This window comes from Berghia stephanieae, chromosome 2, assembly GCF_034508935.2.
Source record: "Berghia stephanieae isolate SIO BIC M18660-M18661 chromosome 2, UCSD_Bste_1.3, whole genome shotgun sequence".
NCBI lineage: Eukaryota > Metazoa > Mollusca > Gastropoda > Nudibranchia > Aeolidiidae > Berghia > Berghia stephanieae.
The window spans coordinates 1,172,742-1,184,700 of record NC_088361.1 but is presented as its reverse complement, the minus strand read 5'-3'; the positions used below and the strand labels follow the sequence as shown (position 1 = coordinate 1,184,700).

General features: G+C 36.4%; 1 non-coding gene across 1 annotated transcript; it reads right to left on the bottom strand.

The window, feature by feature from the left end:
* Positions 1 to 773: 773 nt before the first annotated feature.
* Positions 774 to 879, bottom strand: LOC144966803 (U6 spliceosomal RNA). The gene has a single exon (XR_013644282.1). It is a non-coding gene; the product is annotated as a U6 spliceosomal RNA (small nuclear RNA).
* Positions 880 to 11,959: the final 11,080 nt, after the last annotated feature.

Below are 11,959 nucleotides of genomic sequence, written 5' to 3'. Positions count from 1 at the left end.
TTTAATTTTTAGCTTATCATAACTATGAAATTTTAACTTTTAGCCACCTAAGAATCTATATTATTTCTGTTGAATGAAACAAAACATGTTACCACCAAGTCTCAAATTAATGGGTATTAAATCACTAGTTGTCACCGTAAAGACCATCTAGAAATAATACCGTTTGCAGGCGATGGGGTCACATATGTGTAAGGTATGGAACGTTTTGATAGTTGGGATAAAATAGATGGAAATTTGAATAGATTATTTCGGGCAATTTATTTTTAAACATTCGGGTTTCTACAATGTAAAGAAAACACTCCAGGTATCAAACAACAGAAAAGGCAGAGAACTGGCTGCCTCGCTTTGAGGTTAGATGATGTGGTAAAAGGAAAACAACATGGAAACCACCTTGCTCTGTGGGGGTCAACAAGATACTAAATGCTGACTTTAAGCTATAAATATCAGGTTGACCTCATTCTTTTACCGTTTTGAGACGAATTTAAAAAAATAGTCCTTCAGAGCCATTAGGCCCATAGAGCCGGAGTTTATTCCTGTTTCTATAGCGTGAAACGGACAACAGCAATTGCTTGCTATCCTTTTGATAGGACGCTTGTCTATCGCAAAGTGCTTTTCGCCAGATCTAACAGACCCAGCTACCCATTCACTGCTGGGTATACAGGGGGATCATTAAAAAAATCTCGTCTGCACCCGGGAACGATCTCGGCCCCTTTCCGTGTGAAAGAGTGCTTTACCGACTGAGCGCCTCCCCCTCCCCCCAAAGAAATAAAATAGAAAATAAAGAACGCTTCACGGCTTTGCATGTCATCCTTGCGAAAGGTCCATGCTAATCTTCTCTATAACGTTCCAATTTTAATACATGTCCTGCGTGAACAATACTTTGAGACGAATGGTCACACGAAATAGGAAGGATTTGCTTGTGAAAGCATTCTAAACTGGCGAGCACTCTATGGGATTCACGCTCATCAAGATCTGGCAAACATGGATAGATAAATAGATAGGCAGATAGATATAGAGGTAGATAGATGGATGGATGGATGGATAGAGAGAGAGGTAGATAGATATAGTAAGCCTTATATATATATATATATATATATATATATATATATATATATATAGAGAGAGAGAGAGAGAGAGAGAGAGAGAGGGGGGGGGGGGGGAAAGAGAGAGTGAGAGATTGAGAGAACGAAAGAGAGAGGGAGAGAGTTCGGATTGTGCATCTATATGTCTCTATTTGTGGGTGTCCTTATGTGTGTGGGATAGATAGAGTCGTGATCAATGAATGGTTTGCTGCATGGAGGATGTTTTGATAGATGAATAGAGAGATAATAACTTGTTTCCGTTTAGTGAGGACAGATAATTAAACCTCATGTTTTCCCAAGGACCAGCTTTACATTCCGATGTACTCTTGGTGATTACGTCAAAGACCCAGTCAATCAGAAATATCAGGCCCAAGGGACACGACTTTGTTTCAGTATCTATAGCATATAAGAATAAATTGCCTGCTATTTTCAACTATTTGTCTAATCTTTTTTTCCTGATCTAAATTAGATCCAACAACCCAATCATTTCGATTGTGGACCGCGAGTTCTGATCAATGAATCGACCAAATAAAACGATAAATCCAGGCCTATTTATGTATTTGCCAGTTGATATACGGATTAAATATCTGACTAAATTTATTTTTAACATAATGAGAGCACCGTTGTGCTTATTTTATACAGATTTGTGATATTGAATGGCAATCTGCCTCTGTCGTGTAGATCCCCTGGTTTGAGTTGTTATCTGCGCAAAGTTGAGACTTTGACAGTGGCCCTACAATCATTTATTTGTCATCTTGCTCAAGTGTAAAATAAAAATTTTGGCCAGTATAGCGTAGTATGTTTCAAAAAAAAAAATCCAGCTATGCCATATTATAGTAAAACTAATAGATAGAGGTGCCTAAACGAGTCAATAAAATGGAGACAAAGGGAGTAAATCTGACTCACGAAGGAACAACACAACACAAATTATAGACGTGATTTTTCCTCAATATCAGAATCGTACTCTGAATATAAAAACAAAAACATGTATTCAACGTTTGGCCAGAAAAACCGTTCTTCAAATATCGATAGATTAAAATGACCCTCATCTCGTCAAAATCTTTCAAACCTGGGACAAAGGGAAAGACCCAGTTTTTAGTGTATTTTATAATACGAGGGTCATTTTAGTAAGTCTACATTTGACGAACGAGTTTTCTGGCCAAAATATTAAAAACGTGTTTTATTTAACAGGCCAGTGTTGGAACTACTATTTTTGTGTCTCTAACTAATTCATATTGCAATAACTTAACTTATCAGGGTAACAAAAAGCATTACCCATAATAACAGAATCATTGTAAATTGAGGACAATAGAAATGATAATAATACAGTAATAATACAAGATAAAGATTGAAAAATAAAAATATCACGATGTTTGGGTACCAGACCCGGAATCCAATTGATATCACGGCGACTGTCTGGCTGAGAGTGAATGAGAGAGAGAGAGAGAGAGAAAGTGGGGGGGGGGGGGGGGGGGAGAGAGAGAGAGGAAGAGAGAGAGAGAGAGAGAGAGAGAGAGAGAGAGAGAGAGAGAGAGAGAGAGAAATGGATAGGGAGGGAGCATTTGGGAGTCACTGGTTTCAGAAATTGTGAAATGTGAAGTAAGTAACAAACATCGAAATAGCAAAGCAATAATTTAGGGAGCAGCCACTTTTGTAGTATAGACATCTGGAAACTGGAACGATCGAGTACCTATTATGTGGTGCATTTAATCATGAAGTAAAGAAAACAAACCATGATTTTAAGCTTTCACATAGAGCAATATCCGCTAAAATGTGGCCGCAACGCATTACAAGCTGTTTCAACCAAACAGAAATATGTACTTAAAATGTAGGACGGGACATGGCGTCTGTACGGTGTAATTACACATTTTTTTCATCGACAGAGACAACGATGGAAAGGGCGAGGTACCCATCTTACACCTTATTAGGCCAAGAGAATGTTCATTCAAAGGACTTAATTGTGTGCCACTGACAGTGGGACACGAACCAGGGACTTATCTGTTAGAACGAGAGAATCATATCACTAGACCACAAACCCACGTGATTATATTGGATTAAAAAAAAAGAGTTTGGCTGGTTTCCGGCAGGGTACCATCTTCCATAAAGAGCTTAATTTTGCCTAATGGAAAGCACTCTTCTATATTACACTTGGAGTGTCCTTTTCCTATTTCATTAGTTACGCTTAGCACGATGTCCTTGTAGCCCGCCGTAGTATTCTCAACCAGTTGACAACCAGACACGCATTTGAAAATTTGGCCAGAAAACTCGTCCTTCAAATATCAATATCGATTTAAATGATCTTTATCTTGGCAAAAACTCTTAAACCTCTAACGCACGAGGTCCCAGGTTTGAGAGTTTTTGCCAAAAGTGAGGGTCATTTAAATTGATTGATATTTGGATAAGTTTTCTAGCCAAATTATTTAATACGCTTCTTTTCAAAGTACGACAATTAACAGGTTAGAATACTCATTTTAAAACAAAATTGGCCAGAAATTGCGTTCTTTCAATATTGATCGAATAAACTTTCTTCCATCTTGCGGAAAACTCTCAAACTAAGGACTTATTTCAAAGTCTTCCTTGAATTCGCAGGTTGAATAGGTTTTGGCAAAATGAGGGTAATTTTATCTATCACTATTTAAAAGACGGATTTGTCGGTCAAGGTTATAAAACAGTGCTTTTCAGAGTCGAAGAGGGGTGGCTTTATTGTGATCAATCGCCTCAAAATGCTATTATGTCGGTATGGACTAGATGAAGTATATTGAGCAAAATTACAAAATGTGACCCGTTGTGGCAAAATGGTATTGTGTAGAGATATACATGTCACCTATGAATAAATTTGGAATTAACACGATAAGAAATGCCAACTCTTTTCACAATTTGATAAATTGTTTCTGTCCTCGACTATTACGGATAGAAATTAATCCGAAGTTTCCATTGGGTCTAAATCCAATTGCCAATATCTACTTCATCCGAACTAGTTAATACCACTTCGACCCGGTGGGTCACAATTGAAATATATATATATATATATATATATATATATATATATATATATATATATATAAGTAGTCCTTCAGAGTCACTGGGCCATAAAGACGGAGCTTGTCCCGGTTTCTGTAGCTTTAGACAGTCAAAACCACTTACTTGCTTCCTTTGGATAGGACGCAAGTCTTTGCAAAGGCATGTTTCGTTAGATTTAACAGATCCAGCAACCCAATCACTGCTCAGTGGACAAAGGGATTAAACTGAAATGGTCATCGATCCAAGTCATTTTGCTGTTATGTTTTTCACATATTATATTATCTAATTTTTGACACTTTTTTTGCCCTCGTGTTTTTATATTAATACTTAAAGCTCATGTCTGCCAATGTTCTTTCAATAATGTAAAAGTTTTAGAATTACATCAATGAAGGCTTATTCATTATTTTGCTTTTTTTTCACATGTAATATATTTATTACTGATATATCAACGTGTATTTTTATTCTTAACAGTAACAAACGTTATTATTATGGTGTGGGGAAAGTTTGTATTTTTCTTGACTTCAGAGCGTATCCTGGGGGGTCATCCTATTCAATTTGTGTATATTTTGTATCTGTCTATACTCTTATTTATATGAGCCATCGCTGGCTGTAGCCTAATCAACACTCGAAGGCATTCCTTCATTTTATATTGATTAACTAGATAGAACAATTTGGCATTTGTTTGGTTAACAAGTTAGCAAGAAGGGGAGGTTGACTGCAGATTTATTTCATTTGATAAAACCGTTTTGTAAAAAAAAAAAAAAAAAAAAAAAAAGGACGGTATCTCTATCTGTTTATCTATTTGTCTATCTATCTATCTATCTATCTATCTATCTATCTATCTATCTATCTATCTATCTATCTATCTATCTATCTATATATATATATATAATATATATAATAATATATATATATATATACACATATATATTTCTATTTTCTATCTATCTATCTATCTATCTATCTATCTATCTATCTATATTTCTATTTTCTATCTATCTATCTATCTCTCTTTCTATCCATCCATCCATCCATCTATCTGCCCACCCATCTCTATCTATCTATTTATCTATCTTTCTATCTATCTATCTATCTATCTATCTATCTATCTATCTATCTATCTATCTATCTATCTATCTATCTATCTATCTATCTCTATCTATATATCTATCTATCTATCTATCTATCTATCTATCTATCTATTTGTCTATCTATCTCTTTCCTCTGTTCTGCCTCTGTGTCTCTCTCACTCCTCACTTCCCCTCTCTCTCTCACCATCTATTTCTTCCTCCCTCCCTCCCTCCCTCTCACCCCACCCTCTCTCTCTCTCTATCACTCTCTCTCTCATTCTCTCTCTCTCTCTCTCGCTCTCTCTCTCTCTCTCTCTCTCTCTCTCTCTTTCTCTCTCTCTCTCCAGGGTTCGATTCCCACTTCCTGTGGCGCATAATTGATTCCTGGAAAAGACTTTTATTCACATTCTCTCATCGTAACCGGAACCATTTGTTTAAATGAGTACCTCGCCATTAAAAGAGTTGTCTCTTTCGAAAACAAAATGTTTACTATCGACTAATAAGGGTCATATCTCTTCCTACACGACACGTGTTGCTTTTGCCATACATCCCTTATATATTTATATACTCTCAGATTTTGAAAATCTATCTATCTATCTATCTATCTATCTATCTATCTATCTATCTATCTATCTATCTATCTATCTATCTATCTATCTATCTATCTATCTATCTATCTATCTATCTATCTATCTATCTATCTATCTATCATCTATCTATCTATCTATCTATCTATCTATCTATCTATCTATCTATTTATCTATTGAATCGTGTTTGATACAAATATGGTACGAAAAGTGCTCGACATGCAGTAATGGAGCGAATTATTATTATTTAAAATATTTACCACAATGTTTGAGACAGTCTACATTAATGTTTCAGGCTTAATTTGCCATCGTCAGGACTGAGTTGTTTTGTTGACTGTTGTTGTTTCTTGAAGTGGTTCCGGTTTAAAGTTGCTTAACAAAAATTTACGCCGATGGGGACACTTTCCGTACATCTCACTTTTCATGTTGAGTGTGGCTTCATGAGGGTGTTTGATTATAGTATATTTGTCTTCCAGGCATAAGCTACATTGTTTTGATGTTGGTGTGTATCCTGTTGCTTTAGATAAAATTTTCCATGAAATGTTGTGGTCTAGTTTGTTGTCCTTTAATTTCCAAATATGTTCGCTGAGTTTTGTGGATGTTTTTTTGTTAGTGTTTCTAAATGTTGAGGTGTGGAGGTTGTATCTTGTTTTGAAATTATTTTCTGTTAGTCCTACATATTTTTCTTGCTTGTTTGTTTTAGTTTCTGTGACTGTGGCTTGGTAAATTAAACTTGATTCTAAGCATTGTTTGTTTAGCGGGCAATGTTCTTTATTTCTGCAGTTGCATTTTCTGGTGGGTGGGTTTTGCTCTTGTCGGTGGTTTATTAATATTTTTTGTTGTGGCTTGAAATTATTTGTTCTATGTTGCGCATACACGAGTAGCTTATTTTTATAGTATTCCTGTTGATAATTTTATGTAGCTTGTGGACCAAGTTATGTGTCGTTTTCTTGTTTTACGTTCTTCACTTGTGTGTTGGGGTTTACATGAGAGGGAGGCGTCTGTGTATTCAAATGGTGTGTTGTATCCGCTTTTTGTGAGTGCTTCTTTGTAGGGGGTGGCTGCGACGTTGAATATCTCTCTGTTTTCCGAAAGTTTGCTCACCCTCAGTGCTATGTGTATGTTTTCAATGACGGGACGGGGGTGGTTGCTGTTTTTATTAATGTAGCTAATGGTGTTGTTTGGTTTTCTGAACGGTTGGAATGAATTGGATTTTATGTCGAATGTGATGTCGAGGAAGTCAACTGTTTTTTTTTTGTTTGCTTCTATCGTGATTTTCAAATTGTTGTTTTGGAATATTTTACAGATTTGTTTTTTGATGTTTTCGTTCGCTCTTGGTCGTCTGTTGGTTATAGCGAGTCCGTCATGTCTATAGAGGCCGATGTATGTGTGTGTATGTTGCAGTTGTGACAGGATGTAGAGTCAGACCAGTTCGCATGTTTCAGCACCGTCGAACGAACCCATTGTTACGTCGAAATCATTATGTCGCTTTGTCCACGGCGTGTTGTCATAGTATAGTGTGCTGTGCTTGGTGTGTTTGATGATGTGTTTTTCCTCTTCTGTGATAATTTCAAGCCACAACAAAAAAATATTAATAAACCACCGACAAGAGCAAAACCCACCCACCAGAAAATGCAACTGCAGAAATAAAGAACATTGCCCGCTAAACAAACAATGCTTAGAATCAAGTTTAATTTACCAAGCCACAGTCACAGAAACTAAAACAAACAAGCAAGAAAAATATGTAGGACTAACAGAAAATAATTTCAAAACAAGATGCAACCTCCACACCTCAACATTTAGAAACACTAACAAAAAAACATCCACAAAACTCAGCGAACATATTTGGAAATTAAAAGACAACAAACTAGACCACAACATTTCATGGAAAATTTTATCTAAAGCAACAAGATACACACCAACATCAAAACAATGTAGCTTATGCCTGGAAGACAAATATACTATAATCAAACACCCTCATGAAGCCACACTCAACATGAAAAGTGAGATGTACGGAAAGTGTCCCAATCGGCGTAAATTCTTGTTAAGCAACTCTAAACCGGAACCACTTCAAGAAACAACAACAGTCAACAAAACAACTCAGTCCTGACGATGGCAAATTAAGCCTGAAACATTAATGTAGACTGTCTCAAACATTGTGATAAATATTTTAAATAATAATATCTATCTATCTATCTATCTATCTATCTATCTATCTATCTATCTATCTTCTGTCTATCTATCTATCTATCTATCTATCTATCTATCTATCTATCTATCTATCTATCTATCTATCTATCTATCTATCGATCTATCTATCTATCGATCTATCAATATATATCTATCTATCTATCGATCTATCAATATATATCTATATATTTATATATCTATCTATCTATCCATCTATTTATCTACCTAACTATCTATACTATATCAATCTCTTTGTCCATACACAGATCTCACTTTGTAACATACTTTCATGTTTAAAAGACGTTCCTTCCTCCCTCTTCATTATGTGCGACCTGGTACAAATTTAATAGGTAAACGTCATATACGTGTCTTATCTCTTTTATTTCATTATCTTGTTTTTTGTCTTAACCTGTAATATATACTTAATGTTTGGGGAGGCATAAAGGGGACTGGATATAACGATATTGAATTTTTGGTGCATTAAAAGAGGTAGTGATTAATAATAATTAATAATTGGTGCGTTAAAAAGGACACTGAATATAACATAAATGTTGCTACACGAATCGCGTAGATATAGAAATAATAAAATGTAATGTACGCTATAATTCAATTTACACTGACAGTTGGTGGCGTATCTGGCTTCGCCTTTGTCAGCAAAACGCGATTAATGAGACGCTAACGTCAACACCGACTGTCTTTGTAAATTGGATTGGATCTTTTATTACATTTTATAAATAGTAGTGCGCAAAATCGATTAACCCCCCACCATCATGGCCATCGAAAAGTAATGATGATGATGATGATGATGATGATGATGATGATGATGATGATGATGATGATGATAATAATAATAATAATAATAATAATAATAATAATAATAATAATAATAAACTTGAGCTTTTATATAGCGCAATATCCACTAGACATGCTCAAAGCGCTTTACAAGGGGTCCCTGGCCAACAGCAACACATAACATGTAGGACGAGACATGACGCCTGTCAGGCGATATTTCAAAGACCTGAGTGGCGTCAACTTCATTCTGTCTATATTGAATATATGCATTTGCTACCAAATTCAATCCCTCGATTCGTGACCAAAGAATAATTGTTGGTTCCTCTATGCCTTCTTGTTGCGAAAGCTGTCAAGTTATTGACATGGGTGCCTTTTAAACTATTATCTTATAGTATGGGCCTTCAGTTCTTCAATCAACCAACAGACAATGCAAACACTTTTGAAAATTACGTCAGTTATCGTATATTTTATTAAAACTTGTCGTATAAACTTTTAAGTTGTTTTATTGAAGACTCGAAAATTAAAATAAAGTATAGATTGTTCGAAGATGACGTCACTCAGGCCTTTGTTTTTGTTTTTGCCATCCGCGTTTGTGAGTTGTTCTCACTAAACTGTATTAACCAGACTATAAAAGTTCATGGTTACACAGAGTTTGTGTGTTGGCCCGTTATACTTCCGGATGGCAATGTTGTGAACTCCTTGGCCAAACACATTCTATCTATAATTTTTCCCTGTAATCAACCGTTGACCATGAACCGAGGATCCAAGCCACCTTAAATGCTTGCCTGTCCTCCGGAGTAAGCAACCCACAGATCCTGAGCATCACTCACAATTTTAACACAGACGTGTCGTCAGTTTTTACGATGCAATTTCTTAGTTGGCGTGTCACAATATCGTGAGAAATGCTCACTAACTGGTAAATAAAAATATCCCAATAGATAGAATTAAGTTGGCGTCACTCTGGTCTTTGTTATTGATTTTTGCCATCCACGTTTATGAGTAATACTCACTAAACTGTATTATCCCGACTATAAAAGTCCATGATTACATTTAGTTTTGTGTGTTGGTCCGAAATACTTCCGGATGGCAATGTTATGGACTTCTCAGCCAAGCGCATACTATCTATAGATAGTATGAAGTTGACGTCGATCAGGTCTTTTTATTGCTTTTTGCCATCCGCGTTTATGAGTAATTCTCACTAGACTGTTTAAACCAAACTATCGATAGTATGCGCTTGGCTAAGAAGCTCATAACATTGCCATCCGGAAGTATAACGGACCAAGACACAACACATTGTGTAATCATGAACTTTTGTAGTCGGGGTAATACAGTTTAGTGAGAATCGCTCACAAACGCGGATGGCAAATTACAATAACAAAGGCTTGAGTGACGTCATCTTCGAACTATCTATAAACGTTCAAAGAAACACGCAGTTTAGTGTGTTGGTCCATTATACTTCCGGATGGCAATGCTGTGAGTATCTTAGCCCAGCGCATACTATCTAATAAATGAAAAAAAAATGGCCACAAGTCGAATGTCACGTTGAGCGCATTCCTTCAAAATAGGCCTGAGAGATTTACTGATCTGACAATTACACACAATGACGATTTCCCTGTAGCCATTAATCAGTTTTATTCAACCAAAATACGGAGACTTGGTGACAGCGATTGTGTTGTAACAACAACAACAACACGAAAACAATCAAACAACTCAATCAATAAATCTCTCTCTCTCTCTCTCTCTCTCTCTCTCTCTCTCTCTCTCTCTCTCTCTCTCTTTCTTTCTTTCTTTCTTCCTCTCACTCTCTCTCTCTCTCGGTCTCTTTCTTCCTCTCTCTCTTTCTCTCTCTCTCTTTCTCTCTCTCTCTCTCTCTGTCTCTCTGTCGCTCTCTCTCTCTCTCTCTCTCTCTATCTATCTATCTATCTATCTATCTACCTCCTGCCCCCTCTATGTATGTATGTATGTATGTGTGTATGTGTGTTTTGTGCGCATGTGTGTATATATGTGTATGTGTCCCTTTATCCGTGTATTTATCTATCTATCCATCTATCTGTCTATCTCTGTATCAATCTATCTGATACATAACACACACACACACACTCACACACACACACACTCATAAACGTGCGCGTCATTTTCTCTGCCAATCTATGATGAATATTGGATGTGGCTGTATCTACATGTGTGAATTTGTTGTTGTTGTTGTTGTTGTGTGTTTGTGCGTGTGTGTGTTGGGAAGTGTTACTGTTTTGTGTATGTTTCTTTTCACCCACTCTCTCTTTTTCTTTCAATATATATCTCTACTCTCAAAATGGATATAATAAAAGTATTCTTGAATTCTTCAATTTTGAACTTGTTTCCAATGCCCCCCTCTCAATGTTGCGTACGTCACAATTTTCTGTAAGACACCTAAATAAGGGAAGGATTGACCAGATTAATGGAAGGAAATAAGGCTTCTAGTACCCACAAAATTGTAACAATGTATCTTTACATAATCTGTTATCCAATGGCATTAACCTCCATTAAACATTTTCGGCTTTGTGATATTCCGGTATGACATTCCAGTTGCGTTTGGGATAGTAGGTACCGGGTTCGAGTTCCGCTCTGAATGACACAAAGTCGAGTCCTTGGAAAAGGCTCTCTACTCAAATTTCTAACAAAGCGAAAGAAGGAATGAAAAGCAACAGAAAGAAAACAAGACTTATAACATTCATAATCGTGAACTGTCTCCAAATATGATGGAATGCCCTTCCCTCCATCAAACTTGTGCGGCTTTGTCTGTGGTATTTTGTAGTATGTCATTAGCCTTTGAACCGCAGGATACCAGGTTCGAGTATCGCTCTGTGTAGAGACTCCTTGGAAAATGTTCTTTACTCGCACTCTCTCACAAAACAAAAGAAGGAATGAGAATAAACACCGGAAAGGAAACAAGACTCGTCCCTCCTGCATACTCGTAACAATGAATCGGAGCATATGATCTAATGGCCCTTCCCTCCATTAAACACACCGTTCAATGGCCACACGGCAATCAATATGGCGACAGTTAATGCTAGGATAAACACCAGACTATTGCCTCTGGCCAAGAATTATTGGGAAACACAAGGGACAAATCAACAAAGCATACTAAAATATGATGTCTAAAATAGAGCTTTGTATTCTTTTGTATTCGATGAAATATATCGTTTTCTGAAACAAGATCGATTTTAAAATATTGGGC